Source organism: Nannospalax galili, unplaced genomic scaffold (assembly GCF_000622305.1).
Source record: "Nannospalax galili isolate Female #2095 unplaced genomic scaffold, S.galili_v1.0 scaffold537, whole genome shotgun sequence".
Lineage (NCBI taxonomy): Eukaryota > Metazoa > Chordata > Mammalia > Rodentia > Spalacidae > Nannospalax > Nannospalax galili.
Window position 1 is genome coordinate 2,042,553 of NW_008339916.1, and position 14,537 is coordinate 2,057,089.

Here is a 14,537-nt window from a genome sequence, read left to right on the forward strand (position 1 = left end):
AATCAATAAACCTGATTGGTGGTCAAGAATTTCCTTGAGATCTTTATTTCTCTGTCAATTTTAATGTATAATTTTGAGAGAGTAATCTGGGTTGAAACATTGTATATATCTGTGTATATCTGGGATTGAAGCACATTATTCTAAGATTCCCTAACTATACTAATTTTTTTGAGACAGTTTTTCACTATGTAGCACTTGTTGGCCTGGAATTAACTGTGCAAATCTGACTAGCCTTGTTCGAACTCACAGAAATCTGCCTCCCTCTGCCTCCCAAGTGGTGGGATTAAAGAGCACAACTCGTCCTACACAGAGAATATATGTCTGAGAGATGTCAAATCTACACCTAAGGTTCACAGAACATAGTTGAACAGGGTGTAGAGAGAATCCTAACACATCGCTCAATTCTCACCAATGAATCTTCCTCATACAATAGAGCAAGATGCATACAGAAAGCCACAACTGGCCAAGCTTTAGAGAAGGATACTGCAGAGAGCTTGTCCCTGGATTGGATTCCTACATTAAACCTCACAAACTCATGACTCAGGTACCACTGGGGAAGAGGAAGAAGAAATATTGTAAGAGCCATTGTTGGTGCATGATCATCAGGAAAGTGTCTTCCAGACCTCTGGGAACTTTCTCATATGAACGTACAACAATGGTGACAGCATGAACAAGACCCATGTTGAATAAATCAATCAAAAACACACACAGCATAGGACTGGGGAAATGGGAAGCAGGCCCCAACCTTTGCTGAGGAATTATTGACAACTGATTACTGTGAGGTGAGGGAGAGTAGATCTTTAAAGGAGTGAGTCTGAGTAGGCTGACCAGACACCAGTGGAAAAACATGCACTGAGGGACATCTGGGTACAAATGCTTGACCAGATAGGCTTTAAATTATATGACAAAATGTATGAAATCTGATATGTGGGGGGGTAATTAAGGGGGATGCAGATGGTGGAAGGGGGGATCCAAATTTTATTAATATCTATTATATGAAATGTACAAAAACAATAAAAATATACATTAAGACAAGGTGCACACCAATAAGCTCAGTTACTACGGTATTTTTAATGAGAAATCTAGTTTTATTCTCATCAGATTTTTTCATAAGAAGTGAATTGGTGTTTATTCCTTACCGTGTTCAAGATTACTTCTTCACTTATGAACTCATGGGATTTTTCCTATATCCTGGGTCTAATTATTTTATGTACATTGCAGTTTGGGTTTAAATGTGTTTTGTACCCAGATTTCCATATCTTTCTCCAATTTGGGAAATTTCTGTCATCATTTCACTGTCAAAGCTTTTTATACCTTAGTACCTTCTTCATAAAAAAATTGTAGTTTTGATCTTTTAATCATGTACACACTTGATAATACTCTGCTTATAATTTTTCTCTAGTCATTATTTTAATGATCTAATTCATTAACAGTGTCTTCAATTCCTAAAATATTCTACTCTTACTAACCTAGTCTACTAAAATGCTTTCTCCTGAAGTGTTTGACAGAATGAGCTTTATATTTCCAAGATTATTGTTTTTATTTCTTTTATTGAACTTTTGATTTATGTTGTATTCTTTAATTCCTTCAGTTGGTTTGTAGTTTTAGAACTCATTTATTTTTTGATTATTATTGTTTTCAGTTTTTTATCCAGCATCTTATTCATTGTAACATCTTTGGAAGCAGTTTTTTAAAGTATTATGCACTTTTAAAGGAGTCATATTGCCTTGTTTTTTTTCATATTTTCTGTATTTCTCAGTTGAGCTTTACACATCTTTTGGGATTGTTACCTTTTCCATTTTTCTGTAAAAACTTTCTTAGGGGAGGTTTTTGTAACAATGTATCAGATTGTCGTGAAATTGTGACTATATTTCCAGTTGGATTTTGCAGTGTAATTACCCAATTACTTCTTTTGTGGTGATATAAATATTTTGATAAAGGGCACATTGTGTTGGACAAGAGGGTCCTGCTTTGTTTCTACATATTGTAAGATCTACTTCCAACAGATCAGACAGGCATGTTTTAGACAGTGGAGTACAAAAATCACTCTCCCTGTGATTATTTCCTTAATATTGTCATCACTGTATGGTCTGGATGAGTATGGATATGGCTTAAGTTGCAGTCCCTCCCAGCTCTGCTTTCCAAAGGTTTTGTTTTGTTTTCTTTCTAGTGTTACTGTACATTTATATGGACAGAAACAAATTTTCAGGCTCCCCTAGCAACACATTCTCAATGTCTGGCTTTTATGTAATTTTTATTTAACACATTCATTGAGACATGAAATGGGCTGGTTTATGTGGCAAGCAGTCTCTGCCACCTGAAAGCTGGTCTTGGAATATAGCTCAGTAGTGAAGCATCTAAAACAATGTGGAGGAAGAAAACAAATTACAGTAACAGCAACAAATAACTGTGAACCAGATACAGAAAGTAAAAAAAAAAAAAAAAAAACAGTACTAACTACATCTACATCTACAACTTTAGCAACCCAGGCTTGATGAAATTAGAAATGATATAAAACAAAAACTTATAAATATGACAAAGAAAAAAAGTGAGAGATTAAAAAAATGAGAATTGGGTCAAATCTTAATCACAAATGTAAAAGAGAGGAAAAAACTTTATGTCTATAAAAGTCAAAGAAGAGAAAGACTAAGAGAATCATATGTCAAGTAAATAAATTAAGATGTTATATTCACTGGGGTGTTCAGGTGCTAAGAATAGACAATTATTACTTTAGTAACTCAGCAGTATTTCTGTGTATTTGAGAGCTACATTATTCTTTGGCAGGACAAAGACTAGGGGATATTCGGCTTTTTTAATGTAATGTATGTTTGCTCATTTGAGAAGTATCATTTGGGCCACACATGGTTAGAAAGGCATTCACTGTTCCCGGTGGTTAATTTAAGTCAACATACAACCAAAGTTCTTTATGCTGGAGTTTATTCGGGATCAAACTTTTATAACTTCCCATTATGTTTTGCTCCCACTCAACCTACGCAAAGGGTTTGACAACAGACTATATGTGGTAGAGTGGATATAGCAAATAAATCACATGAAACTACCAAATGTAGGTTTCTGTGGTCCACTGCCTCCATTAAATTTTGGACACTTGCTCTATACCTTGACCTTTTTGAAAATGGTTACACAAGCTGCCAGTTGCAAAGAGAAATCAAGTTCTAATCCAGTGCCCATCACTGACCTATATCTTATGGCATATATTTTTCAGTGTTTTTGCTTCAGTGGACTTTAGTCTTGACCACACAACGCCACAAGGTAGATGCTAACTGTGCCAGCATGGCATTATTACTGAGTTTCATGGTAAAAGGAAAATATAGTTCCAAATGCAGAAGGTTCCAGAATGACCTCAAGATGATTCCTTGATTACAGCAGCTCGCTTTGACATTAAGAAATGCACTTCTGGGAACTGAAAGATAGCTCAGTGGTTAAGACCACCGACTGCTCCTGCAGAGGACCTGGCTAACAACTGCCCGTAACTCCAGTTCCAGGGGATCTGGTGGCCTATTCTGACCTCCCTGGGCATTGCACAAGAGGGGTGCACTTACATACAAGCAGGCAATACACTCATTATCCATAAATACAAATAATAAATAAAAATATTTTTTAAAAATGAAATGCATTTTTCATGGGTGATTACACTGTGTAGCTCCCAGGTAAGCTGACTGCCAAATGCTTTTCTCTTCTGAATGTATTTTCATGTAATTTTTCCTCATTTCCCCTTTGTTACTCTTCCCCTCTGCCATATACACTGGACCCACAGTATGCTTATGTCTTTTGTTCTCATTCTCACCCGTTGTTCCAATGACAAGAATATTTAGGTTTCTCCATGTCTCTTTTTGTCCACTATTCAAGTTCAGTGCGTTTTCTCAGTCACCCACCTGACAAGCTGTTTTCTTTCTCTTTAATTATGTATCACTGAGAACCAAGAAGCTAATGCTAGTTTCTAATCCACCAACTTTGTTCCACCAAATATCTTTTTTTAAGGAATCATTGGATTAACAACTCCTTTAATTAACGATCCCACTTATTTATTTAAATATAAAATGAAATTAAACATTTTCTTCACTAAGAAGCTCATTAGGAACCTGTCTTTTAGTTCCTTATATACTGAGGTACTCAATGAATTTCAGAAAGTATTTAATTAAAATCTAGAGGTAAAACTTATTCATTGATCAAGTCTGTGAGTTTATAATCTTAATAATCCTTTATTACATGAGCCGCTATATATAGAACATATCGTAGGGCATATGGTATGGTATCATGTGTTGGGCTCACAATTAGACACATTCCAATAAGGATACTGTTAATTACTATTGGCTTAAACTTGGTTGCTGAACGAATTTACATCCAAATGGGATGTCTCCATCCAGTTAGGTAAGAATGTACTGTTTTCCATGTCTGAAATCTGTGATTATTGGCATTTTTTATTTGTCAGTCATTTTACTCTGTTCCACCTTACCATGTGCCACCGTACTCCTAAATTTTAAAAGTGAATGTACATAAGTCCCTAAAAAGGTGAAGAAATTAAATTGAAAGTTTTTACTTATTTTTACATTGTGAATCAAATGCCTAAATGGAATGTTTTTGCAGAAATGCAAAAATGGATCTTGTTAATCCCCCTCTAGGACTTCTCATTCCATTCAGGAAGATGGGCTCCTTATCCTAATGACCTTAAAAAATCTGGACCACTTCACACTATTTACATTATGGATTATTTCTAAATGAACATTGGAAGACAACTATATACTCATCTATCGCAAGTAATATTTCGGATAGGAAAGTTTGGAACCACAGGCCTTGCTTCTTAACATATTGAATTTGCACTGAATCTCACTTTGTTTTATTTAGTCTCTCTGAAGAGACTGTAAATCCTATAGGGAAGCATGATTTTATCCCAGAATGTGTCAAAATATTTAATGTGATTTAGGTTTTTAATAAGTATTTTTGAATCAAAAAATTAAAAAGTGCATGTTCCTTCAATCCTTCTACAGATATTACATGGATAATATTAATGAAATATTTTACCTTTGATCCCTCTCCTATGTGAGACCATAAACACATCTATTAACCTAATTGCACAGAAATCTCTTCTAAGAGTTTGGAATGAATTAATACTATTCCTCCTCACTATCAAACAGTTTTCTTAAAATGAACCATGAAGCCAAACCATGAGCATTTCCTGAAGCTGGAGAAATCATTTTGGAGTTGATAAAGTGTTCTAACAACTTTGATATTTTAAAATCAAGGAAATTGAAGATCAGAGGGAAGAGGCCATGAGCAATACTAGCATATTAATAATAAAAATGGGAGTAAAGTCCAATCATCATTCAATAACATCATGTTGCATTTTCATCATACTAAGCCAGAATTTGTAGCACAAGTTGCTTGGTTATTTTCACAGAGTACACATGAAGAATTTGCTAAAAAATCATGTTCTTTAAGGATTTTCCAGTATGCAGTACCATTTCTTCACCTCATTTTCAATTTATTTGATAACCAAATTATTTTCAATCATTATTAAGTCGATTCCAGACTCAGACAATATGTTTTCCTATAAATTGCCATGTTAGAGAATACTATTAAGCAATAATATGATACAATGGTTTCATTAACCACAAATATGTTGTGAGACTCTAACCTGGCAGAAATTCATGGCTTAAAATATCTCCCTCTAGTGTTGTCAAAGGTTTCTGAGTCTAATGAGAGATATAACTAAATTTGAGTCATTTTTCCTCAGAAAATCAACACAAAAGTACACAATTATAAAAGCTGTTGCCCGAGTTCTCTTAGGATCCCTCGCTCCTGGCATTATTAGAAAAACCATATAACATATCTTTATCTGAAGTTTTCGTTGTTTATATTCCAGGTAGGGGAAACAGAATAACTTAAAAAAGTGAATGCCTGGTGCCCCATACACAGTGCTCTGTTCTGCTCTGTGGTTCAGCAGGCCCAACATTCCAGATCACTTCTGCACCCTGCCCACAGTCTCAGTTACCTTTGCCCATGCCTCAGGGCCCACAGTCTCACCCGAGACCTGTAAATGCTCCCTCTCATGTCCACAGGGGCTATACACCGGGGCCATTTTTTTTCATGCCTCAGCTTCAGTCCAAGATGGCCCTAGTGCTCCCCCCTCCACTGCTAAATCTCCACAGCCAATTCTACACAGCAGGCCCCACCTCTAGGAGGAAAAAGTAGCCCTCAGGACACTAAAGCAAAAATGAAAAATGTAAACAAGCAATCAATTACTACAGAATACAAAATATAAAGATAACAACTACAAGATGACAGACATAGTATACGAAAGATCACAGCTTGCATTGGATAGCTTTAGTTATCAACTTGACACACCTGGCTAGAGGGCATCTCAACTGAGAAATTTCCTCTGTTGGACTGACCTGGAGCCATTTCTGTGGGGCATTTTCAAAACTTTTGAGTAATATGGGAAGGCCTAGCCCACTGTGGGTGCTGCCAACCCTGGGCAGGTGGTACTGCGTTGTATAAGAAAGCAGGCTGAGCATAGGTCAAAGGAACAAGCCAGTGAGCAGAGTATCTCCATGGTCTCTGCTCCAGCTCCTGCCCTCAGTTTTTGCCTTGGCTTCCCTTGATGATGGACCGTACTGAAGTTAAATAAGCGTTTTCCTCCCCATGTTGGTTTTGGTAGGTATTTTTATCACAGAAGTAGAAAATAACGAGAACACAGCTTATTTGAATTAGAATGACACAAAAATTAGTAGCAGCAGCATCTACTGAAAATTTATCATATGCCATTAACTGCTTGCTTATATCAACTAAGTTAATATTCACAATATTTCTTTGGTTTATGTCATTATATTTCATCTTTATGATTTATTTTATTAATTTTATTAACATGCATGTCTGTGTGCGTGTGTGTGTGTGTGTGTGTGTGTGTGTGTGTGCGTGTGTGCTGTTTGTGTATGTGCACATGTATATGAGTGCTCCCTGAGATTAGAAGTGATTAGATCTTTGGGACCCATATTACAGGCAGTTATAAGCCACCCAATATGGGTGCTTGGAAATAAACTCTAATCCTTTTGGAAAGCATCAAAATGTTTAATCACTGCGATATCTCTCCATCCCTATATTACCTTTCAAAATAAGAAAATCAAGGCATTCAAATATTTGGTAAATTTTGCAAGTGCATATTGATAGACACCAGAAGTTCCCTGAGACAAATGTCTCACCCTACCTCCACTGTTAATAGTTAGTCACATCCCTATCTCAGGCCTGATAGAATGGCACAGCTGAAGTAAGCCAGACAACCCAATTATGTTTCCAGGATGCCTCTCTGCTCTCCTTGTAGCCTGGTTATCAGCTAGCCATTCAACTAACCACAGTGGAGCTAAACAGCTTCTTTATTTTGCAACTCCAGGAAAGGGCCCAAGGACACTGCTGTGCCTTCTTTGTTTCCAGTAATATTAAATTCACCTTAACCACTCCCACATTTGCACAGATTTCTTGTCTGCAGAGAAGCTGTGTCACCTTCCCTGAAAAATCCTCTGTACAGTTTGCTGAAGGTCTGCCTCTGGTCTTTTACCCAAACTTTGGTTTTTCTCCATCCTTCTAAATCTTACACATTTAACTAGTAAATAATACACTTGTTATTTTCATCAGGCTTTTTGATGATAGAAAATAGTATTATATTGTGATATCAAGAAAATCAATTGAGAAAATTCTTGTATTCCAAAATGAATTACTTTAAAATAAAACTTAAAGATGCCTCACCTTTTTGTGTGTGCAGTCCAATGGTTATTTAAGTAAAAAGAAGAATATAAATAGTCTGACAAGGCAACAGAAGTTAGAACAGCTAGAACCGCAGTGTAGTGGTAAGCGGAATAAATGTGAGAATGTTTATACTTTCTGGAACTCTGAGAGAAGGCCATCCCCACAAAGGCACAGGCTTGACCTGCGGCATGTCAAAGGCTGGTCCTAAGGCCAGGTAAAATTGGGAATTTAGACTCTGGAAGTTTCCATTTTCCTTCTTTTCCTCTCACAGCCTCTCGATATGCCTCAGACTCTCTCACTCTCTCTTTCCTCACTCCCTGCACCTCCCCTTCACTTTCTTTTCCTCACACTCCACGATTTGAAGCTTTTCTTTTCCATTTTCTTCTTCCTCACTCCATTTTGTCCCACGCTCCTCAGGCTCCTCGACCTTCAGCTTCCACTGGGTCTCAGAATCTCTCCATCTCTCTCAACCCTCCCCACCTCTCCTCCATTCTCATTTGGCTCCTTCTCCCCCTCTCCTCTCACCCTCTACACTCCACATTCAGTCTTCTACTCTGCTGCCTGGCTGTGCCACGATCTCACTCCTGGGCTCTCTGCTTGAGTTGTAAAACCACGCCAGTGTGTCAGAAAGCCCTTTCTTCTCTGCTTACAGGATGCTGTTTCCAGAGACAAGAACATGCTTACTTTCCTGTCCAGGACAGGAACTTGCTCTTTCCCCTTCCTGGTGATTGGAGGACACTGCCTCCAGGGATAGGGAACACTTTTCACGCCTCTGTCAGTAAGGGACACCTTTCTTGAGGGTCGGTCCCACACACTCTTACCTGGCACACCTGTCATCCTATGTCTCTGATCCTCTTCCTCCCTTCTGCCCTTCTTTTCCTTGTGTCTTTTGCCTTTCTGCCTGGAATCCTCTGCCATCCCAGACTCCACTCCTTGTAGTGAGAGGATCCTCAACCTACTTGCCCAGTTCCTCCTCTATCTTCTCATCGCTGTGCACCTGATCTGCCACTATAGGAAACTCAGTTTAAACCTGAAGATCTCACACCTCTTGCTTGCCTTCTCATGTCTCTAAAGCAATTAGAACTTACAGACACAACAAGGCTAGAACACTGAAAGCTTCTGAGCACCACTACCTGGCCACAATACAAACTAGACAATGACTCTTTTTGGCCAGACTCAGGAACACTAGACTTCAACGTTTTAAGAGATTTGGATAATTTCTACCAGCGTAGCTGCAAAAGGGCCAAGCTACCCTATGTCCAAGTCTTCTTTGCTCTTTGAGCTAACCCCACCCTCTGAGCCTCTTGTTCCCCACATCAAGTCCTCCTCACCAAAGCTATTCCACATGATCTCAACCTGTCTATCCCCACTCCCCTGGAACCCTCAGCTTCCCCTCTATACGTCTCTACCTCAGCCTTTGATCCCAACATTGCAGATGAATGTTTCCCATTTAGGAACCAACCTCAACCTCTTTCTTCCCCTCAACCTGAGGCACAGCTTGCTCCTTCACCAGCTCAGCCTTCACTATATCCTCCCCTTGTGCACCAGCCTCGCCCTCCTGGTCCCCCACAGCACACCCTCTGCCATGTCCAGTCTCAGCCCCCTACTCCTTAGAGAAGTGGCAAGGGTAGAAGGAGTTGTTAAGGTTCATGCCCTTTTGTCTCTTGGTGACCTGTCCCAGCTTGAGCAAAGAATAGGCTCTTTCTCTACTGACCCCACACATTTCATACAAGAATTCAAATACATTACCCATAGCTATGACCTAACCTGGAATGACATTTTTATGATTCTCCAGTCCACCCTCACCCCTGATGAGAGACACAGGATCTGGATGGCAGCTCAGGAATACGCTAATGCCGTGCACTCTACCAACCAGACCCACACTATTGGGATCAAAGCAGTTCCCTTACAAGACCCTTTGTTGAATTACCAACTCCTAGTGGGTGCTCAGGAAGGACCTTCCCCAGGTAGGGCAGCAAGGGACCACATGATCACTTGTTTCCTGATGGGTCTTCAGAGAGCTTCACTTCTTAGGGTAGTTAACTTGGAAAAGCTTAGATTGATTGCCCAGTGTCCTACTGAAACCTCAGCTCAGTTTATGGACAGACTGACTGACACCCTATTCCAGAATACCAAGTATGATCCAGAATCCAGAGAGGGACAACTTATGCTCAACCACCACTTCATCTTACAGTCGGCCCCAGACTTTAGAAAGAAACTTAGATGCCTAGACACAGGTCCTAAATCCTCCCCCTCCACCCCCCACCCCTTCCCCAAGAGATATGTTAAACCTGGCATTTAAAGTCTTCAATAACCGAGAGAAGCAAGAGAGGGCAGACAAACTCACCCTATCCAAACAAAAGTGCCAGCTGATGGGCACAGTCCTTAGAGCTCCTCCAAAGAAGACAATGGACACCAATGGGGCCCAACAACTTCCACCAGGACCCTGCTTCAAATGCAGACTCACCAGACAGTGGGCAAGGCAATGCCCCAACCCACAGCTGCCTCCTGGACACTGTCTTCAACGTCAGCAATGAAGTTGGAGGGATGATTGTCTTTCTTTGCAGCACCAAGTTAGGCCACTCACCTCCCAGACCCAGGCTGTTTTACAGGGTTCAGTGGACAACAGCCTGGGCCTGGCGGCTGAAGACTGACTGGGCCCTGGTTCCTCAGCCCCCAACTCCTTGATGACGATCACCATGGAAGACCCCAGGGTAATGGCTCTGGTGGTGGGTAAGACTATTAATTTTGCTTTGGGCATGGTCACCTGTTCTTGCCTTGTACTTCAGTAAAGTTTTTTCCCTCACAGATCTCTTTGGTGGGGGTTGAGGGGAAGCACCATAGCCATAAAACAAGAAGACTCTTGCCTTAGATATTCTGTGAAACTCCCTGTCCTAGTTTGTTCTTCATTGCTGTGACAAAATACTCTGACCACTATCAACTTGGGGAGGAAAGGGTTTATTTAGTTTACATATCCCAGGTCACAATTCATCCGGGAGCCCAAGGTAGGAACTCAGGGCAGAAACCTGGAGACAGGAGCTATAGCACAGGCCATGGAGGAATGCTGCTTAGTGGCTTGCTTCCCTGGCCCCTGCTCAGCCTGCTTCCTTATGCAACACAGGCCTACCTGCCCAAGGGCGGCACCACCTACAGTGGGCTGGGCCCTCCCACATCACTCATCAAGAAGATGCCCCTCAGATATGGTCACAGGCCAGTCCAATAGCAGCAATTCCCCAATTGTGGCTTCCTCAACCCAGGTATGTCAAGTTGACACTAAAGATATCCAGCACTCCCTTAACTTAATCTTTTCTGGTTGTGCTCTCATGCCCAGCACCCCTACATGGCAGTTATCTCTCCTCCAAAATATACTCCTGTATCTCCCCACAAGTCAGAGATACCTGCACCCCAGTTGTCCTCATACCCAGGCTAACTCTATACACCTCAGGAAAAATGCATGACTTTCTCTTCACAGAAACAGGAGGAAGTAGGAGAAAGAGTTTCTGGTACCCTGGCAGTCCTGGTGGGCATCAGCCTGGTATCATCAGTGGCAGCCACTGAACTCATGGCAGGGAGTCTGGGATACATGCTGATCTCAACTCACCATCTCTTTCAGGAGACCCAGGACCTTAAGCAGGAGCTCGCTATGGTGGTAGAGGCAACAGCCCAGTCAATCCATATCCTATGACAGGAACTGTCCTCACTAGCTAAAGTCGCCCATCGGAACAGGTGATCCCTGGACCTGTTAACTGCAGAAAAAAGGGGTACCTGCATTTTCTTGGACGAAGAATGCTGCTACTATGTCAACCATTCAAGTAAGGTTGACCACAATGTAAAACATCTTCAACGGGTGGCCAAGGATCTTTTGCTTACAACCTCCCAATACCAACAGTCACCCTGGTGGGATATTTTTACAGGACTGACACCTTGGCTTCTGCCCCTACTTGGCCTGCTGCTTTCTATTACTCTGGTGTTAACTATTTCCCCCTGCTTCTTTAGGTGCCTTCATGGCCAGATACAGTGACTCACACTCATTTCTGCCACATGTGTATGAATGCCTGTCCATCATTGAGGACCTTGATAAGATTTATGAGGTGGAGACACCCACTGCCTGTCCGTGATCCAGATCCCGGACACTCCTCACACCGACCCTGACCAGCAGGAAGTAGACAGATGAGAAATGCCACTTCCTATCTTATAACACAAAAGGCTGAAATATAAGAGTCTGGGTCTGCAGTGACCCTGCCCTAATGCAGTAAAGCCTCACAAGATAGGCCCTGTGGGGGCCTCTCAAAAACAGGCACTGAGTCAGTTTCAACATAGTTTGTTTCCCCCAGATAAGTTTAGATGATAAATAGGATGTTGCCTGAAAAATATTTTCCCACTCTCTATCCCCTATAAATACCAGCCAGCAGCCTGAAAACTGGTAACTTCCTCATTCCCAGGCTGAGAGCCATCCTGTGTGATCCTACAAATAAACCCTACCCTGCTGGAGTTCTTCTCTGTGTCTGGGTGATTTACCTGATTTACCTAACAATAAACATGGCTGATGCTAGGGACATGGTAAGATAGCCAGCCAGGAAGAAAAGTATTCCTACAAACAAAATAGAAGTCTTTGAGAAGTCTAAGTGATTAATGGAGTGTGGGGAGGAGAAAAGAGAGAGAAAGCCAATGATGACTCAGTTGAATACTCAAAAATAATTGTGACAAATTAAAGAAGGAACTATATTGGATAGCATTTGAAAATGTAGGATAGGTATATAATTGTTTCAATTTAGTAATAATAGCAACTCATTTGATAACAATTTGAGCTACCAACATCTTTATGAATAACTGCAGCTATGTTTTAGGAAGTGGAAAACAAAGTGAACAATGAGACCATTTTCAGACACACTGAAAAATTTAGTCTATATATTGTGCTAGGGAAGATTTTCCCTGGGATGGATTATGCACTCACAATTACGTGCACTTCATAGTGTGGTTCAGGAAGCATTCCCAGAATACATTTTTCACCACCAAACCACCACATTCCCAAAATAATGGACATTCTAATATTTAATGCATGCTCATTGTTCAATTAACTTCTGACAATGTCTAGTTTACACATTTGTTGATGGATTAAACCCTGTAAAGACCAAACACATAACGACGACTGTAGGTTGTTCTGAGAAACTTAAGGTCACAAGTCCAAAAAGACAGATTGAGGTAATTTAGAGACTCAAAGAAAGCTTATGAAAAGAGGAATAATAATAAATTTATGTCAGATAAAATCACAGAAGTAAATGTGTATATATAGGAGAAAGATCATGAGGCCATGAAAGTGTAAAACAGTTATTTGTCCACTGAGAAGGCACATTGAGTTAAGGACCTTGTCACCAGATCTGACTACCTGCATTTAATGCATGGAAACCACATAGTGGAAGGAGAGAACAGATGACCACTAGTTGTCCTCTTATCTGTACATGTACCCCTCTGCTGTGTAGCAATTTCCTCTGAGATAAAACCCTACCCTCCATCTTAGAAGGGAACTCCTTTAGACAGGATGTTTTAAAGGGAGGTAAATAACAGGATATCTAAAATGGAGGTAAACAGTAGGATATTTTGAAGGGAAGTGAAGTACTCCATCTTGTACTGAGGCTCTTTAAGCTGAGAAAGTGAACAGCACAATATCTTCAGAAAGCCCCTGAAATTGCTCAGGTTTACTAGGCCCTTCCCTCCCCAAGCATATATAAACCCTAAATGCTGTTGATGATCATTCTCAGATGAGCTAAACTGTGTAAAGGAGGCTCATCCCCCCTTCCTCAAGGGTTCTGGAAAAAAGGAGGAACCAGCTGAGCTGCCTGGAAGAGGCTCAGACAAACTGAGTTTCATGGATTGGACACTCTCCAACCTGCTAAGCTGCCTGCAAGTTGTGCAATGCACTCCAGGTTTCCTGTTTCTTGGGATGTTACCCATGCTAGGGTGGACTTTAGTGGTACAGTTGTCTTTGAGTCATTTCTGATCCTGTAAGTAAACTCACCCATAGTGCTAGAATAAAGCCACATGAAACTCATTGGTTCACCAAGTTGAATTTTAGAGTTATCCCTTCTTTCGTCTGTGGATTCCCTTTCTGGGGTGAGAAGTTTGTTCACCTCTCCAAGGAGAGGTCACATAACATCCCCAATACGTTATGTAACTAATAAGTGTGAAGTTCAAGGCTAGTACTGCATTAATATTTCAATGAGAACTATCCTCTCATGATGGTGTGGTAAAATAATTGCGATTTAAAGATCTTGACATACAGATGTGTTCACAACTTGCCTCAGTTACTCACATGAAAATACTAATGAAGAATGTTCAGCTATGTTTTTATACAATTAGTTTTCCAAAGTAGATGGATTTAAATATCTATAGTACCTCATGATTCAGTAAGCAATTATATTTAAGCAATCTTATCTGAGAAGTAATTTGGAATATATTTAAACAAATGAGAAAGTTCACTTCTAATTAAAATTAATATGCAATTATAACTGAAAAGAATTTTCAGCTCTAATGAAAGTAAACAAGCCAATATGGTTAATCTGAGTATGTGTCACTTACTTAGGCTCAATTCAATAAAGGATTCACTATGATAAACTGTAATATAATTAAGTTTCATGGCATTAAATGATGCTATACTATCAGACCCAATCATAGTATTTTGTAAACAATAAGATGCCATTATTTGCTCACCAAATGGGAGAAATATATAACTTAATTAAAAATAGTATTCATTGTTGTGAAAATGTAACCCCAAATTCACT